This window comes from Triticum aestivum, chromosome 5A (assembly GCF_018294505.1).
Source record: "Triticum aestivum cultivar Chinese Spring chromosome 5A, IWGSC CS RefSeq v2.1, whole genome shotgun sequence".
Taxonomy (NCBI): Eukaryota; Viridiplantae; Streptophyta; class Magnoliopsida; order Poales; family Poaceae; genus Triticum; species Triticum aestivum.
Genome location: NC_057806.1, coordinates 128,638,894 through 128,656,086, shown reverse-complemented (window position 1 = coordinate 128,656,086; position 17,193 = coordinate 128,638,894).

Here is a 17,193-nt window from a genome sequence, read left to right as displayed (position 1 = left end):
TTTGCTCAATCAAAGTATACAAAGTCACATCATTAAAATCAGTAGGAGCACTTTTATTAGCAATCAATTTCATAAGAGCATCAACCTTTTCATTCAAAGAAGAAATTTCTTCAACCGAATTAACTTTTTTACTAGTAGGAGCTCTTTCAGTATGCCATTGTGAATAATTTTCCATGATATTATCAAGCAATTTGGTGGCTTCACCCAAAGTAATTTCCATAAAAGTACCACCCATGGTGGAATCTAAAAGATTACGAGAAACAAAATTCAACCCCGCATAAAAAAATTGTATGATCACCCAAAGATTTAACCCATGAGTTCGGCAATTCCTTAGCACCATTTTCATCCTATCCCAAGATTGTGCAACATGACCATGTTCAAGTTGCTTGAAATTCATGATTTGGGTTCTAAGGGAAATAATTTTTGCGGGCGGAAAATATTTCGTAATAAAAGCATCCTTGCACTTATCCCAAGAATCGATACTATTGTGAGGCAAAGAAGAAAACAAATTTTTTGCACGATCTCGCAAAGAAAACAGAAATAATTTCATCTTCACAACATCATTGTCCACATCTTTTTTCTTTTGAATATCGCATAATTCCACAAATTGATCTTTCATAACATGATTCAGCAAAGCGGTATTAATATCACAAGACTCCACACTAGTGGCGCGAGGAGCAACTGGAGTGCCAATAAATCATTGTTGTTGGTATTAGAGAAATCACACAACTTAGTGTTCTCTTGAGTCATTGTGACTACGCAACAAGATTGCACTAAAAAACATATCCGACAAGAAAACAGCGAATGAAAAAGAGGGCGAATAAAATGGCAAATTTTTGTGAAGTGGGGGAGAGGAAAATGATAGGCAAATGGCAAATAATGTAAATTGCAAGGAGATGAGATTTGTGATTAGGAACCTGGTAGATATTCATGATGTCTCCCCGGCAATGGCGCCAGAAATTCCTTTAGATGTCTGCTAGAACTATGTCGGTATTTCCCGAAAGAGGAAGGGATGATGCAGCACAGCAACGGTTGGTATTTCCCTCAGTGATGAGACCAAGGTTATCAAAACAGTAGGAGAACCACGCAACACTACGTGAATAGCACCTACACACAAATCACAAATACTCGCAACCCGACGTATTAAAGGGGTTGTCAATCCCTTTCGGGTAACGGTGCCAGAAATTGGCAAACAGACGTGAGAGAGTTGTAATAAATTGATAGATCGAACGCAAAATAAAATAAAGTGCAGAAAGGTATTTTTGATTTAATAGATCTGAAAATAAAAGCAAAGGAAAATAGATCACAAAGGCAAATATAATAAAGAAGAGACCCAGGGGCCGTAGGTTTCACTAGTGGCTTCTCTCGAGAAAAATAGCAAACGGTGGGTAAATGAATTACTGTTGGGCAATTGATAGAACTTCAAATAATCATGATGATATAAAATCAATGATCATTATATAGGCATCACATCCAAGATTAGTGGACCGATTCCTGCCTGCATCTACTACTATTACTCCACACATCGACCGCTATCCAGCATGCATCTAGTGTATTAAGTTCATGGAGAAACGGAGTAATGCAATAAGAACGATGACATGATGTAGACAAGATCTATTTATGTAGAAATAGACTCCATCTTGTTATCCTTAATAGCAAGGATACATACGTGTCGGTTCCCCTTCTATCACTGGTATCAAGCACCGTAAGATCGAACCCATCACAGAGCACATGTTCCCATTGCAAAATAAATAGATAAAGTTGGCCAAAAAAACCCAAATATCGGAGAGGAAATACGAGGCTATAAGCGATCATGCATATAAGAGATCAAAGAAGAATCAAATAACTTTCATGGGTAAAAAGATAGATCTGATCATAAACTCAAAGTTCATCGGATCCCAACAAACACATCGCAAAAAGAGTTACATCATATGGATCTCCAAGAGACCATTGTATTGAGAACCAAACAAGAGAGTGGAAGCCATCTAGCTACTAACTACGGACCCGAGAGTCTACAAAGAACTACTCACACATCCTCGGAGAGGCACCAATGGACATGATGAACCCCTCTGTGATGGTGTCTAGATTGGATCTGGTGGTTTCTGGAACTTACGACGGCTAGAATTGATTTTCGTCGACTCCCCTAGGGTTTCTGGAATATTGGGGTATTTATAGAGTAAAGAGGCGGTTCGGGAGGCACCTAAAGTGGGCACAACCCACGAGGGGGTGCCTGGGCCTCCAGGCGCCCTGGTGGGCTATGCTCCCCTTGGAGCACCCCTAGGTGCTTTTCTGGCCCACCAGATGTCTTCTGGTCCAAAAAATCCACAAAAAGTTTTGCTGCATTTGGACTCCGTTTGATATTGATTTCCTGTGATGTAAAAACATGCAGAAAACAACTATGGGCACTTGGCACTATGTCAATAGGTTAGTACCAAAAAATGATATAAAATGACTATAAAATGACTGTAAAACATCCAAGAGTGATAATATAACAGCATGGAACAATCAAAAATTATAGATACGTTGGAGACGTATCACACACACACACACGAATACAACAACAATCCAGTAAGTATAGTGCATCTATTTTTTTGAACCATGCATGTATGACACGAATTCAAAAATGATCCCTCTGTTCCTAAATATTTAACTTTTAGAGATTTCAACAAGTGACTACATACGGAGAAAAATGACTAAATATATCAATATACATCCGTATGTGGCAGTCTATTTGAAATATCTAAAGATACTAATATTTAGGAATGAAGGGAGTAAAATGTAAGACATGCATGGTCCTCAATTCAATATTTAAAATGAACAGGATACTAAAGCATGAATATTAAGTCTAGTGCTACATACATGCAAATGTTGTATTTAGGCGGAGCTATGTAGATTGTCGGGGGTTAACCCCTCGACCTTAGATAAAATTGTGAAGCTTTATTTAGGATTGTTTAGATTATATTTTTTGAACATTATATTCATCCCCACCTCCCAAACACCGATTGGTTGTGCACCCCCCTCCCCGGGAGAATATCATGTGCCCCCACACCTTAGATGCTATATGCTGATACAAGTTGCTTGGAGCTTGTAGATCTGAGATATAGTAGCTCAAAGGATGTCATAATATTTTTACAGGAAACCTTAATGAGTTTGAGAATTGCACACAATTTGTACAAAAACTACTCAGATGCCCTTGGATCCCATATCCAACGACCTCGAAGCTCGTATCACCATAGAATCTAAGATGAAGGGCCTCATATTATCCTGCATGTAAGAATATCATGTGCTACCACACCTTTCCCGCCGAGTACATCAGTGAAGCATGGTGGCTAGCTAGTTGGGCTAGTGGAGAACCAACCTGTGGTTGGGATGGTTAGGTGGACAGGTGGTATCCCCAGCCCACCAAGTTTCATGTCCTGGTGCGTGCATTTATCCTAGATTTATTTCAGGAATTCCGGCGATACGCTTTCAATGGGACGAGATGTTCCCCTCGACTACGAGGCACCTACGATGACTTCGTAAATTCTCAAGATGATATGTCGGCTCAGTCTCTCGGAGGTGCTCATAGGGGTAGGGTGTGAATGTGTGCGTTCATAGTGGTCGTTCATAGGGGTGAGTGTATATTCTATGAGCGCTTGCGTCCGTACTATGTTAAAAAAAGCTAGTTGTGCTAGTGCGACTGATTAGCTAGGCCGCCGCCACATTAGTTTTTTCACCCCTTCTTTATCTCCTTGCCGGCAGGTAAATTTAAATATCCACCACGGTGTTGCTCTGGTCTTTGGGTGCGACAGGCGTGGCATGATTGTTTTGATTGACGGGAGCAGGCGCGGCAGCAATTAGTCACGATGACTCTGCCTATAAAACCAACGGCTCCCTGATGTAAAAAGTTGTCGACTGGTGTTTTCCCATGGTGAAAACCAAAAGATTCACCCGCTCCTCGACTAGCTCCCTCCACCTTCCCGTAGATTGCATTGCCTTTTAGTCATTTCTCCCCCTTTGCTTCCTCTCCCCATTTGCTTCTACCTGGTTCCATGGCGGCGCACCAGATCGCGGAGTCTAACACGGGAGCTCCAGGACAAGGATGCAGAGCTCAGGGCCAAGGACGTGGAACTCCATGAGCTCAAGGAGGAGAGGAGTGCCATGCTCCTCCTTCATGTGCGAGAGTTCACGAAGCTTCAAAAGCGGCAGGCGTCCAACACAAAGAAGCTCAAGGCGTCAGTGGTGTTGCAGCAGAAAGCGGGAGATACGATAGGCGGTCAGGCGAGCCAGCTGGAGCGCGAGTGAACCGATCATGACGAGGTCCAGGATCGCCTCAGCCTATTGGTGGACCATGTTGCCACGCACGTGTTGTGGCTGCGCGATGCCTATCGTCATGCTAGCGCGACCATGCCGGGCGTCGGGCTAAACCTGTTCGACCACCCCGTCGACTTCAACGAGCTGCGGCTTCCAGACCTGGTCTCCTTCACCTATATCTTCGAGGAGCTGCGCCGTCTCCGCGTGATGGTGGGGGCGGAGCTGGACAGGGAGGGGTTGCGGGATGGCATCGCCGTTGCCGGGCGAATCCTCTCAGGGCTCCGTCACCGGAATCCATTCGTGCCATTGGACGTCGTCTTTGACGAGCTAGCTCCCGTCGACCGGGAGAGGGCTCTGCCGGCGGTGGCACCCTGCAACACCAAAGTCGTGCTCCTCGAGAAGTATAGGGACTTTGATGGTGTTTAGGCGTCCTTTGCATGGGCATGTCCATGTATCGGCGCAACATGACCGTTCGATCAAACTCAAACGATGCAGACCAGTCACTGTAGCACAAAGCGTGTGGGTGTGTTTGGTTGCATTCTCATCTCAATATAGTTGTTCCCTCTTCGTGCATGCTCATCTCAGCACTCCTCTTCATGCATGCTCCTAGTGTATTTGTGTTAACCTACAAGTGTGGACTCATGCACCCTTCATGCACTCTGCCAAACACCCAAAAGTGGGTCAAGAAGGGAACTTTTGCTCCCAACCCATGCACCCTTCATACACCCTGCCTAACACTGATTCGTGCTTCATATGGTTCATATTCCGTGGAGTACTGTAGCACCTTACTCTCCATGAGCTGTAGACCTAGTTCTGTTAACATTCATGTCACCGTTCATTCTCGACCGGAAAGTCAAAAAATGGGTACTATGTTACGTTATTGTTCATACAGTTGATATGCACACAACATCATTTGTGATCATCATATCTTACTACACTAGCAACAGAATTATGTAGTACTGATCTATGAACCTCTGCACATGCCTAGTAGTCGGAGCACCGTGTAAGTTCAAGTGGCTGTCGTGTTTCGCACTCCACCCTCGTAAGAGTAGAAACGCTTGATGTAATCATTTTTATTCTTTAGAAACAGTTGACACGCTCTACCATGCGGACCCTCCTCAGCGGTCGTCGGGAACCTTGCTACTCACTTTCGCTGACGTGTGCGATAGCCAGCATCGGGGTCCACTAGCCATGCACTAAATTACTCCGTATTAGAGTGCCCAACTGCATAGTAGATTACCTCAATCGAAGCGCCGCAGTAATGCCCAATGAGCCGTCAAATTACAAAACCCCCACATTTCCAGCAGTAAGTTGGACGGACAAAGCAACCATCATTTCACTCTTCTACCCCAACTTCCTCTCTTGAAGAAAACACCAACTCGCTTCTCCCTCATCTTGTTCCTCATTTCTTCAAGAAAACCCCGACCTACTTCTGCCATTTTTCTTCTCTCCCAAAGAAGGAAAGGTGAGCGCATTAATGGTGTTGATTCTGGCCAAGGCCCAGTCTTCCAACACCGAGAATGATCCTATAACTCCCTCTCTGTTCTTCTTTTGGGTTTGTGATTATGGTTTCTTTTCTTTTATTTCTTTTTGACAGTTTCTTGATGGACCCTGGAGCACCGCCCGAAATGATGTATATGGCTCTGGCCAAAACCGTCGAGGCTTAGGGTACGAAGAGGCGCAAGCATCCCACCGAGACTACCGCAGACAAGCTCAAGGCCATCGCCCTGTCCAAGGCCCCCTCTCCTGGATCCCGCATTAAGAAGTCCAGGTAATATCTCTTCTTGACGATCTTTTTCTCGATCTTGATCATGTTTTTTCATCTAACATGCAGTACTAGTACTAGTAGTACAACTTTCTGGGTGATCTTGCATGTGATTTTTGTGTGCCAAATGATGGTTCTAAATTCCTTGTTTGACCAAAACATGCGAGAGGTTGACACTGATTTCTTACAGATTAGTTTCAACTACTTTATGAACATCAATGCTACATTTGAAGAGAGTATATTAGCCTCAGTAACTTGTGTAATGGATATTGCAAGTAATCCCTATGCTCTCGTGCCTTTGAAGACATGTTCTAGTGTCTTTATTCTCTCATTTCTGTGCGTATATGTAGTCCTTTATGGAGTAAATTATAGAAAATCATCTTATATTTCTGAACAAAGGTAGTAATAAAATATTTGGTTTCTATTTGAATATTAGAACCAGGTCTGCGCTGGAGATGAAGTTCTCAAAGTCATGCCATGTGAACTGGAAGACCTAAGGATGAGTTTTACTGCTAAACTATCCACCTGTTGTGTCCTTGTCACCACGTGTTGTGAACTAGTGTGTTCCTGTAGCATTGTTGTCAAGCGTGTTCTCGAGGGTGTACTTCACCACAACAATTTCCTGGTTGTGCCTTCAATTACGAAGGGTGTGGTTCTTGTAAAGCTTCCCGACAAATCTGATGCGGACCATCTTCATCATCATGTTTATGAGTGGAAAGACCTCTCTGTTAGGTTCTCCAAGGTTGACGAGATGGTGATGGTGCTAGTAGGCATCTCTCACGAAGTCCATGGCATAGTCAGTTATGCGGGGTACACCCAGTATGTCGGTGGCAAGAAATAGTCTGCAAAGTTTAATTAGTGCAACTTTGCTTGTCTGTAGTAAGTACTATTGTTTAGTACTTGATTTGTGTGTGTGAACCCTGTATTGTTTAGTACTGTCGCTTTTGTTGTGTGGTGAGTCCTAAGAATAGAGTATGTTAATGTCTGTCCACTCAATTCAGTCTGTATATTTTGAAGTATCCAGATCATCTTTTTTGTGAGGATGGTTTATCAATTATGGTTACACTCCAATATCTGTATGCATTGCAGGGTTTATCGCACCCACCAGGATTTCTAGTCCCATGGATGTTCGGTCCATATGATTTGTCACGACCTTTGTATTGTCCTGCTTGTGGGAGTAAGCTAGGGCCTTGCATGCCACACGTAATTGGACAATCAATCTTCTGTTTAGAACTTGAACATAGTGATTTCCTGGTAAGGATTCACTCATGTCACATCAAGTAAATCATATTCATTTATTGTCTAAATCTTATTGATTTAATGTCATGTTTTCTTAGTTTTGCTGTAATTTTACGATGCAGGTTTTGCCATGTGACATTCATCACAGAATAAACCATTTGGTTTGCTCTATGATGGTTATTTTTGTAGGTTTCACTTCTTATGTCATGTCAGTAACGAAGGCACTGTCGATTACTTATATTACTGGACACAATTGGATTGGTCTATTGTTTGAGTACAATCTGAAGCACTATGATGAACTGTAGTTTGGTTTAACAAACAGGCCACAATTAGTACTTCTCGCATTTAAAAGAAATGAAGAAAAAAACTGGATCAAGGTGACATAGCCTAGTCAAGTTAGAAAGCTGATCATAGCAGACCAGAGACGATCGCTGCTATCTCACAGATCGGTACCACCTTCAGCAACAGACCGAGCACCGGCACCTTCTCCAACGGCACTTGCTCTAGTACTGATAGCAGCAGCAGCTCAATCTGATCCACCTAAGGATTGGGCACTGACCATGTCAGTGGATCAGGCTGATCTACTGGAGGATCGAGCATCGACACCTGCACCTGCTCCGACACCGGCACTAGCTCCACAAGGAGCACCATCTCCGGTAGCAGCGGCGGCACTACCAGTTGCACTGGCACGGGCACCAGCAACGGCTCCAGTACCTGCACCAACACTTGATGTTGCACTTGCATCTGCTCTGGCCCGTGTAGCGTCAACGAATTCAGCAGTTGCACCGTTAACAGACTGGGCTGCAGTTCGCACTGCATATACCAAAGTCCTTACAAAACTGACGTCTCCACCTTCTTGTTAAGCATTGGCCGCCCAAGTGCTTCATTCTTTTTTGTTTCCATGTTGTTTCACACGATTCACTATGTTGATCTAACTGTTTGTGTATGTCTTTTTGTTTGCAAACAGAGAATTCCTGGAGTTGCTAGGGAGTCGTTCAACTATTCGGGCGACCGTGGCCAAGTTTCTCTTACCATGCGCAACCTTGGTGTGAATGAAGCTGCTCAATATACTGTAAGTACAAAGGATGGTCGCATGATTATTGATGCTAAAGGATGGTCAAGGTTCAGATCTAAATCAGATCTTGCGGCAGGGGACGATGTCAAAATTGAACTATCTCAGCAGGGAGAGCTAGTCCAAATTAACTTCAAAATTCTTCAGTAGCAACACACAACTGCCGAACTGATCTATCCTCAGAGAGATTTTGATGTAATAATATGGCATGGTGAAACAAGTGTCATGTGTGTATAAGTAGTATGACAGTATTATTTATCACGTAGGATGTTGTTGACAGAATTGCAACTCCAATTGCTGGTTAGGAATTGTCGTTCGATTTCCTTCTAACAGCTACCGTGCTTTATTCAATTTTCTATATTCGCCTTGTGCCAACATCTAAAACCAACGCCGTACCGATCTCTTGCAATATGAAATGCGTTGTGCTAGAACACATGGGCTCCCAAACATGCAGGCCCACCGGCCTGTGGCCCAAAGTCCAGAACCGTGATCCTGTCTGAGTATTATATTCTGAGCTGAACCCCCATATTATGTTATATATATTCCCCTTGATTTTCTCTATGTACAAAGTTGTGATATAAAATATTTTTATATTTCTATACAGAGGGAGTATCTCTTTGTCCAAAATATATTTATGTGTAACTAGTTACTCCTACCTTTCTACTTCCTTTCGCTAATATGTGGGGCATCCGACAACGGGGTCCACGTGCCATGCACCAAATTAGAGTGCACAACTGCACGGTAGGCTCACCCCGGTAGTAGTGCGGCAGTAATGCCCAATGAGTCGTAAAATCACAAAAAAACCCACCTTTCCAGCTTTAGCAGTAAGCTGGACGAACGAAGAATCAATATTTCACTAGGCCTGAATCCCCTTCTCCCTCGTCTGCTTGTTCACAGAAAACCCCCTCTCTCACTCGACCTGAATCCCCTTCTCCCTCGTCAGCTTATTCAGAGAAAACCGCCTCTTGGCGATTGCATAGGGTTTTCTCATGGAGAACCTGGTACAAAATTTTCATCCATCCCCGATAAATCCAAGTCCCATGGTCGCGGGTAATCCTAGGATGGCAACCGCCGTCGTTGATGCATTTTTCTCCTACTGAATCTAGTGTGTTTCATTTACAGTGACCAAAGTGCGAGGACCCTACAGGTTTCTGCGCCCTCAGCGAGATGCCACACTTGTTCCTTCTCATCCTAACACATGATTTTAAAACGCCCACAGTATGTTACTAGAATCCTCTTTTCAATCTGAGAGGGTGGGGGGTTTTGAACATGCTGTCGACTAATTTGTAAATTTGGATTGCCATATTTGGATAAAAGGTACTAGTACCATGGTCAACACTGACGTGAAGGACAAAATTATTTCTAGATTTGGACAGCGAATACATTGTGTGCTCATGTTATTTTCCCTGTAGTGCATTCCTTGCTCTACCAGAACACATGTACTCAAGATGGTTAGCCTTGCCATAACTGAATACACCAGTTTAATGGTCACATTGAAGAGAAGCCATGGATATAAGTTCTGAGTTGGGTTCATGAACCAAGAAGATTGCTGCTTTTTTATGGCCGAACTTCGATAAACTTTCTCAAGTGTTACAGACTGAATGTTGGCGCACGAATGTTGATGGAAATAGAAGAACCTGGTATCATCTTCAGTGTGATCTTCTGCACCGACGTCATTCTAGTAGTTCATCCATGTTAGTTTTGTATATAGTTCTTGCTTGTTGCCTCGATTACTTCTTAATCCACCTATTCTGTCTAACTAATCACAATTTAACTTTAGAAGTAGCAACGATTTGTGATTCCCTTCTCTCACGAAGATGCTACTTATAACTAGTATTTCTTATAATTGGTGGCACGTGTAGGTTATTTCAAAGTTAAGCACACTACTCATCTGTTATTCTATAAGAACTCGGCTATTACTGATGGCACTGAAGTTGACTGGCACGACATCCACAAGTTCCTACACTTTATTGATCGTCTTGAGGTCCTTGTGGGGCGTTTCAATGGTGGAAGTCCATGTGGGATATGTTTGCCTTTGCTGCACACGTTGAACAAGTCCAAATGTGTCGAGAAACTTATGGTATGAGCTATTTTCTGTTATATATGTTGTTCATAAACTCTTGCTTATACACAGTTTTATAGTTGTGATCTTCTTGAAACAGAAACTACCCAGTTATATTGTTCATATACAGATGCCTGACCATGGTCGGGTCAGACTTGCGCTTGGTCACAACATTATGTTTATGTCGACCTACTCCATTCCCCTTGGAGGAGAAAAGATATTTATTCATGGGTGGTCTCAAATAATGAAGGCCCGTCCATCTTGGCAAATAGGACAGAAGGTTATGCTCATGCTTTTCCATGGCTCTAAAATGAATATCCTATTTATTGACCACATTGCGAGATGAAGCCGCTTTCAGAAGTTTGTGGATGCGTGGGGTGGCACCCGGGCCTTGTCCTGGGGCTTGGTGGCCTCACCCTTGGTTGCAGGCAAAGTAGCACTGTTCGAGGCTTGCTTTGTACGGTTGAACCTATATAAGTACTCATACTACTTTCAGCCATGGTTGTTAAGTTCCCCTGCTGGTTTCAGTTAAGGCTGTTAAGTACTCTTTGCTGCTTTTACAGTATGTCGTGTTTATTCAGTCATGTCTTCCTCCAGCAGCAAAAACAAAACCAGTGTCGGCGGGGCCGCCTGCTTCCGTCTCCTAAGGCTGGCTGCACCTCAGCGCACGCATCGCTGCCCCACCGTCTCCTAAATTGTTAGCGCTGACATCCAAGGCCTCACCTTCATCCTACTCGCGCTTTGGTGTGCTCGCCGCGGTGACGCCCTCTCACGTTGTCAACATGGTCAACAAACAAGAGGAATCGGGAGAGGACTGTACGTGGACAGGATGACAGTAGGGGCCCACCATGTCCATGGTCGTACGTAAGGAAGTTCCTCATTTTTTGTTATATATACTCCATTGTCAGCGTATAGAAAAAGAAAATGCTTCCTCCTAGTGGTTTCTTGACATCTGGGACCCACGACATTGTTAGCGTGTATAGTCAATAGACAAGAAAATAGCACAAGATCGGCCGATACCTGGGACGTAGTTCCTCGAGCAATTTTTTTTTGAGAATTAGCAGAATTTTTTGTTATTGTTGAGAGCAGGGTTTCAACTGGGCTGTGGCCCGTCTAGCCCAGGCTTATATTCTCCGTTCACCACATGACCAGCCCAGCTATTTTTTCTTTGTGAAAATGAGCCCAGTTTATTTTTTCTGAAGAATACCCAATCCAGGCCTACTTATTTTTCTATGCCCTCATGGGCTGCAACTCTTTCAAGATGGTTGCAAATCTTGAAAGTAATATGAAATGGGCTATAAATATAAAAAATAGACGAGAAATTGGCAATTACTTTATGATTTCTAAAAAAATCATATTTTCATATTCCAATTTCACTGGGCTTTAACCTAATTGAAATAAATCTTCAAAGTACTTTAAATATGGCTCAACATTTCGGTATTAAAAATAGACTGGACCCCACCAAAATATGCGAAATTTCGTTTAAATTTTAACCCTGACCCTGGCCACCAGAAAATGTAATGCAATAAATTACATAAGAAGTTGCAACGAGCTGTAAATTATTTAAATAATAGGGAATTGTCTGACTTGTGGGCCTATTAAGTTGACACATATGCAAGATTTTTTTACCTTTGGATGTCAATCCAATGGTCATCGTGCTTCTTCAATCTCTGATCTTCTTGCTCCAGCTATCAAATCCAGCGCCCGCGGGACCGCCTGCTCCCACCTCCCATGGCCGGCTGTGTTGCCGTGCATGCCTCACCACCCCCTACTACTCCCACCGCTGGCCAGGCCATCCCTCTACTCATCCACATCCCACCACTGTTGTGGCTTCGCCGTCTTCGGGTCATTCCCTTCCTGGGTCTCGCCGTCGTCCATCGTGCTGGTGTTCTCGGCACGGTTGGTCAATGTTTTCAACAAATGACAACATTGGAAGAGGGATATACATGGAGAGGCTGACAGTTGGGACCCACATGGTCCATGGCCGCACGCGAGCGGGTACCTCCTTATTACGCCAAAAAGAATGAATCCTCCCAATGACAGCTGGGACCCACCAGCTATATCTCGGCACGGAAGTAAGTGCCTCCTTATTAAGAGAAAAATAACGAGTGCTCCCCATGACAGCTGGGGCCCACCAGATTTGGAGGCTGACTTGTGGCCCTACTAAGTTGACGTGTACGGAGGGCTTTGTCAACTTAGTCAATAAATGGTTCTATCATCAGTGACCGTTGGATTGTTATCATCCAACGGTCCCCTGCTTCTTCAACCACTGATTTTCTTGCTCCAACCGTCCAAACCACCGCGTGCTCCTGCCTCCCGTGGCTGGCTGTGCTGCCGCGGAGGCCTCACCCCCCTACTACTTCCACTGCTGGCCAGGCCATCCCTCTACTCACCCACACCCCTCGTTATTCTGCGGCGACGATAGCCTCACACCGCAGCCAAACCAGTCAACCTTCGTACAACCCTCCGCATGTTCCCAAGCTCCGCATCGTTCCCTGCCTCACTGTCGTCCTCCGCCTAGTGCTATCCGCGCGGCGTGGTCAACGTGGTCAATGAATGACAGCCATCAGAAGAGGACTATACGCGGTGAGGCTGACAGATGAACCCACCAGCTACATCTTCGCACGCAAGGAAGAGCCTCCTTATTACACGAAAAAAAGAATCCCCCCTGTTAGCTCGGACCCACCAGCTACATCTTCGCATGCAAGAAGTGCCTCCTTATCCTCCCTGATAGCCAGGTCCCACCCGGTCGAAGCTACATAGCATTGTCATTCTGGTCGCAAACATGTACGTACATACTGGTCCATCGGTCTTTCTACCATGATGAACCGTGGCCCAGTAAGGAGCGGTAGATGTTCAGGCAGTCCCGTCTATATCATGTACACATATGTACGTACATACGGGCGGGGTCTCGAACACGTACTCACACATACATACGGCCAGGGCTCGTGTACATGGAGAGGCAGCGGGGAGCAACGACGACATCCTGTTCATCGGCAGCCAACTGGCTGGGTCGGAACGGAGAAACTGCGTTGTGTTCATCGAGAGGCAACGAAATGTGTCCTGTTCATCGGGAGCCAACCGGCTTGGACGGAATAGCCGAGGCAACGAAATGTGTCCTGTTCATCGGGAGCCAACCGGCTTGGACGGAACAGCCGAAACGAGGCCTGGCGTACCGCAGAACGGAGGAAACGACCTTCTGTTTGACCGCCTACGGTCGAAACGGAGTCCTGTTCACCGGGAGGGGTATGGCATACCACAAAACGTAGGAAACGGACTTCTCTTCGACCTCCTACGGTCGAAACAGGGTCCTATTGATCGGGAGGGGTGTGGCATACCGCAAAACAGAGGAAACGGACTTTTCTTCGACCTCCTACGGTCGAAACGGGGGTCCTGTTCATCAGGACGGGTGTGGCATACCGCAAAACGGGACTCCACAGGCTATTGTTCATCCATCGTCTACTGCCTCGCTCCAGGCTCCACGGGCTACTGTTCGTCGACCGTCGACCTCCCCCATCCTCCACCTACGACTGTTCATCCACGGCGTCTCCCTCCTGGCTCCACCATCTACTGTTCATCCAGCCTCCACCGCTCCTCCACTGGCTACTGTTGAACCGCCCAACGCCTCGCACCCACGTGCGTATGTGTACGAGAGAAACGCGCAATCCCTCCGTGCATCGCTCGGCCCCGACCACCCACCGTAATCGGGAAGTCCCCTATATTTTCCTCGCCCTCGCTTCTACCACGTTTTTTTCCGTCATGCCGCTGCATCTCTGGCCCGCCCTGGACGAAAAGCCCATTTTTGTCATAGAAGTAGGAGCCCACCACATCTATGATAATACCGGGTTTTGTCACAATTATCATAATAGAAGTGTCATAAGAATGACCGAAAAAAAATCATTCGGCCCAAAATGTCACGGTGTGTCTTTTTTTGTAGTGCCTAGTGAGTGTGGGTGATAGGGGGGTCATTCCCACACAACCCAGAAACCTTCGGGGATAGGCGAGCGGGTAGTGACGATCGCCATGGAATAAACCTATGAGAAGCCGCCCCAGTCCCACACGTTACATCTCGACTTTACGTTTCTAATCAGAGAGACATCCCAAACGATTACACCGCTATAGTCGTGTGAAAAAGGTGGACACCAACATTTAATATACAGATGTGTTTGTGATAGGTACATTATCACACACGGTTCAAGAATGTAAAATGTGTGCGGTGCCACTCTAACGTCAACGTGTCCATTTTTATAATTGCGTGTGATTGGTATTCCTATCACACGCGCACACCCGTTTGAAACATTTGCCACATTACCATGAATCACACACGCATATGAGAGGAAACCGTGTGTGCGTCTGCCGGGCATCGCAAACGTTCCACATCAAAGAACTGTCTGCTCTCTATTTTTCATCGCACACGCTATTTTCTTTCTAGCCGTGTGCACATTATTTTATTTGCTCGTGTATAATTTTATTTTTCCGTATGATTTATTATTCGAATTGGAAATTTTGAAATACGAAACAAGCAATTCAAATTCTCAGCACAATGGTTCAACAATGAATCCATAAATAAAATTGGCAGTACAATATGTTCGGTAATTACAGGATTAGACATCAATTAACTATGATGAACCACAATATTTAGAGGTGGTAAAGGTGAAGAGACAAGTTTAAATCATTTTGACTGCCGATGGTGTTGAAGAAGCGGAATGCCCATAATGTGCCTTCCTGCATGCCATAGGCACGAAAAACTCTTGTCCAACCCCTTATGACGATCGCCCGCCCATCCTTCCACTACTAAGGAAAACCCTAGTAGTAGCGCGGGTTTAATGCCCACTAGTAGCGCGGGCAGCCGCGCTACCAATGAGGCGCTACAACTATTACTTAGCAGTACTGCGTGCGACAAGCGCTACTGCTAAGACACATAGCGGCAACGCTTGTTCTATCCGGCACTGCTGCTAATCTAGCTAGTTGTAGCGTGTTTACTATCCATCGCTACTAGTACTCTTTTTTTTCATTTTTAGTTTATTTATACGCCGTTATACAAATTTTGGTACAATACCAATTATGAGGTTTATATCATTATGTCCATAACAGTGTGTCAAATTAAGGTGGATTAGGTTCAAGTGGAGGCAATATGTGGTGCATGTCAAAAGTATACTACTAATCCAAACTTGATCTAGTTTGGACTAGTAGTACCTTCGATGTGCACCACATGTTGCCTCCACTTGAATCTAATATGCCAGCACAAGCTATTTAATCATCATCATAGTCATTACCACCAACAGTATTTATTTAATCACCATAGTCATAGTGTAGCACATCATCATCTTCAAACCCATTCTAGCTAGCTAATCACCACCAACACTACATGCGGTAGCTATCTAATCACCACCAACACTAGCTAATAATAATCATCATAGTCATTACCACCAACACTAGCTATTTAATCATCATAGTCATAGTAGCACATCATCATCTTCAAACTCATTTCTAGCTAGCTAATCACTCCTGCCGCTCTCTCTTAGGTAAAATAACATAAAACATGTGTAGCTCTCCTCATTCATCAAGTTGGAGTATGCAGATGAACTTGTCTCCTAATCGTGGGTTGCGCTTGTGATTGCTGCCCCCTAGTACTTCTCTGCGATCGTTCACAATTTTGCTCCGGTCTTTCACTATTAAGCATTCCTCGCTATTAGAAATCTTGAATGCACTAAAGTGCATTGTAGGATATCTTGGTCATAAGCTAACAATATTCATGGTACCTTTAGTATCGATCCAATCAGGCACAAGATTCATCAGGAGTCCCTGCTGAAGAACATCGTATAGTAACATACTTAGCAATGAAGTTTAGCTTAAAAAATAATGTATGCAAAAGATGCACTGAGGACAAATAGTCAAAATCTTACCATCTTTCCTAAATAGATGTGACCGTAGTTCAGTACGAACACTATTGGTCGCATGTTTTGAGTACTAACATTTGTAAGTGGAGGAAGAAAATTTGTCTTGACAGTATGAAGATCCTTAAGCCATGAAACATAATGACTTATCTCCTCGCAGTTTAGTCCAGCCCCGGGACAGTAGTAGGTCCTGTCTACCAAGCGCTGGACATGTTTGCTTGAACGGAAATAAGCTGACAATAGAAATTAGTTGTCAACTATTTTTGAATAAACAATATCAAAGACATAAATATGGTTGAGAAACTCACATAATGGTATAACTGGAGGCGTCTGCACATCGACCCAGATGTCGATATTACCTTCAATATCATCTTCCGGACAAATATCAAAGGTGATAACCATATCAGGCTCAAATGCATAAGTCTTGCATAGTGCTTGCCAAGTTTTGCATCCAAAATAGGTGTAGTCGTGTGCGTTGTATAATTTTTCGTGGAAAATACGACCCTGCTCGGTCTTCAAGTAAGCTCTCTTTACCTACATAGTACAACTGAAACCTATCTTATCCAAGACAAAAACTCTTGCATGGCAGGGGATACGCTATTAGAATAGTAAAGAAATTAAATTATAAGTTGAAGCAAATGAAGGAGATGTCATGCTTAATTACGAAAAAAGACTTGCCGTTGTGACTTACTGTATCCACTTCAAAGTTCTCGTCTAGCTTGATGCTGAAGCGCCTATCATCATCTAGGAAGATTCCATCGCACAGGTCGTGCTCGTCTTCGCAGTATTTGCAAATACCTAAATCCTTTTCGTCGTCAGACATTTCCTATGTTCATAGTTGAAAAATTAATTGAAAATCGATCGA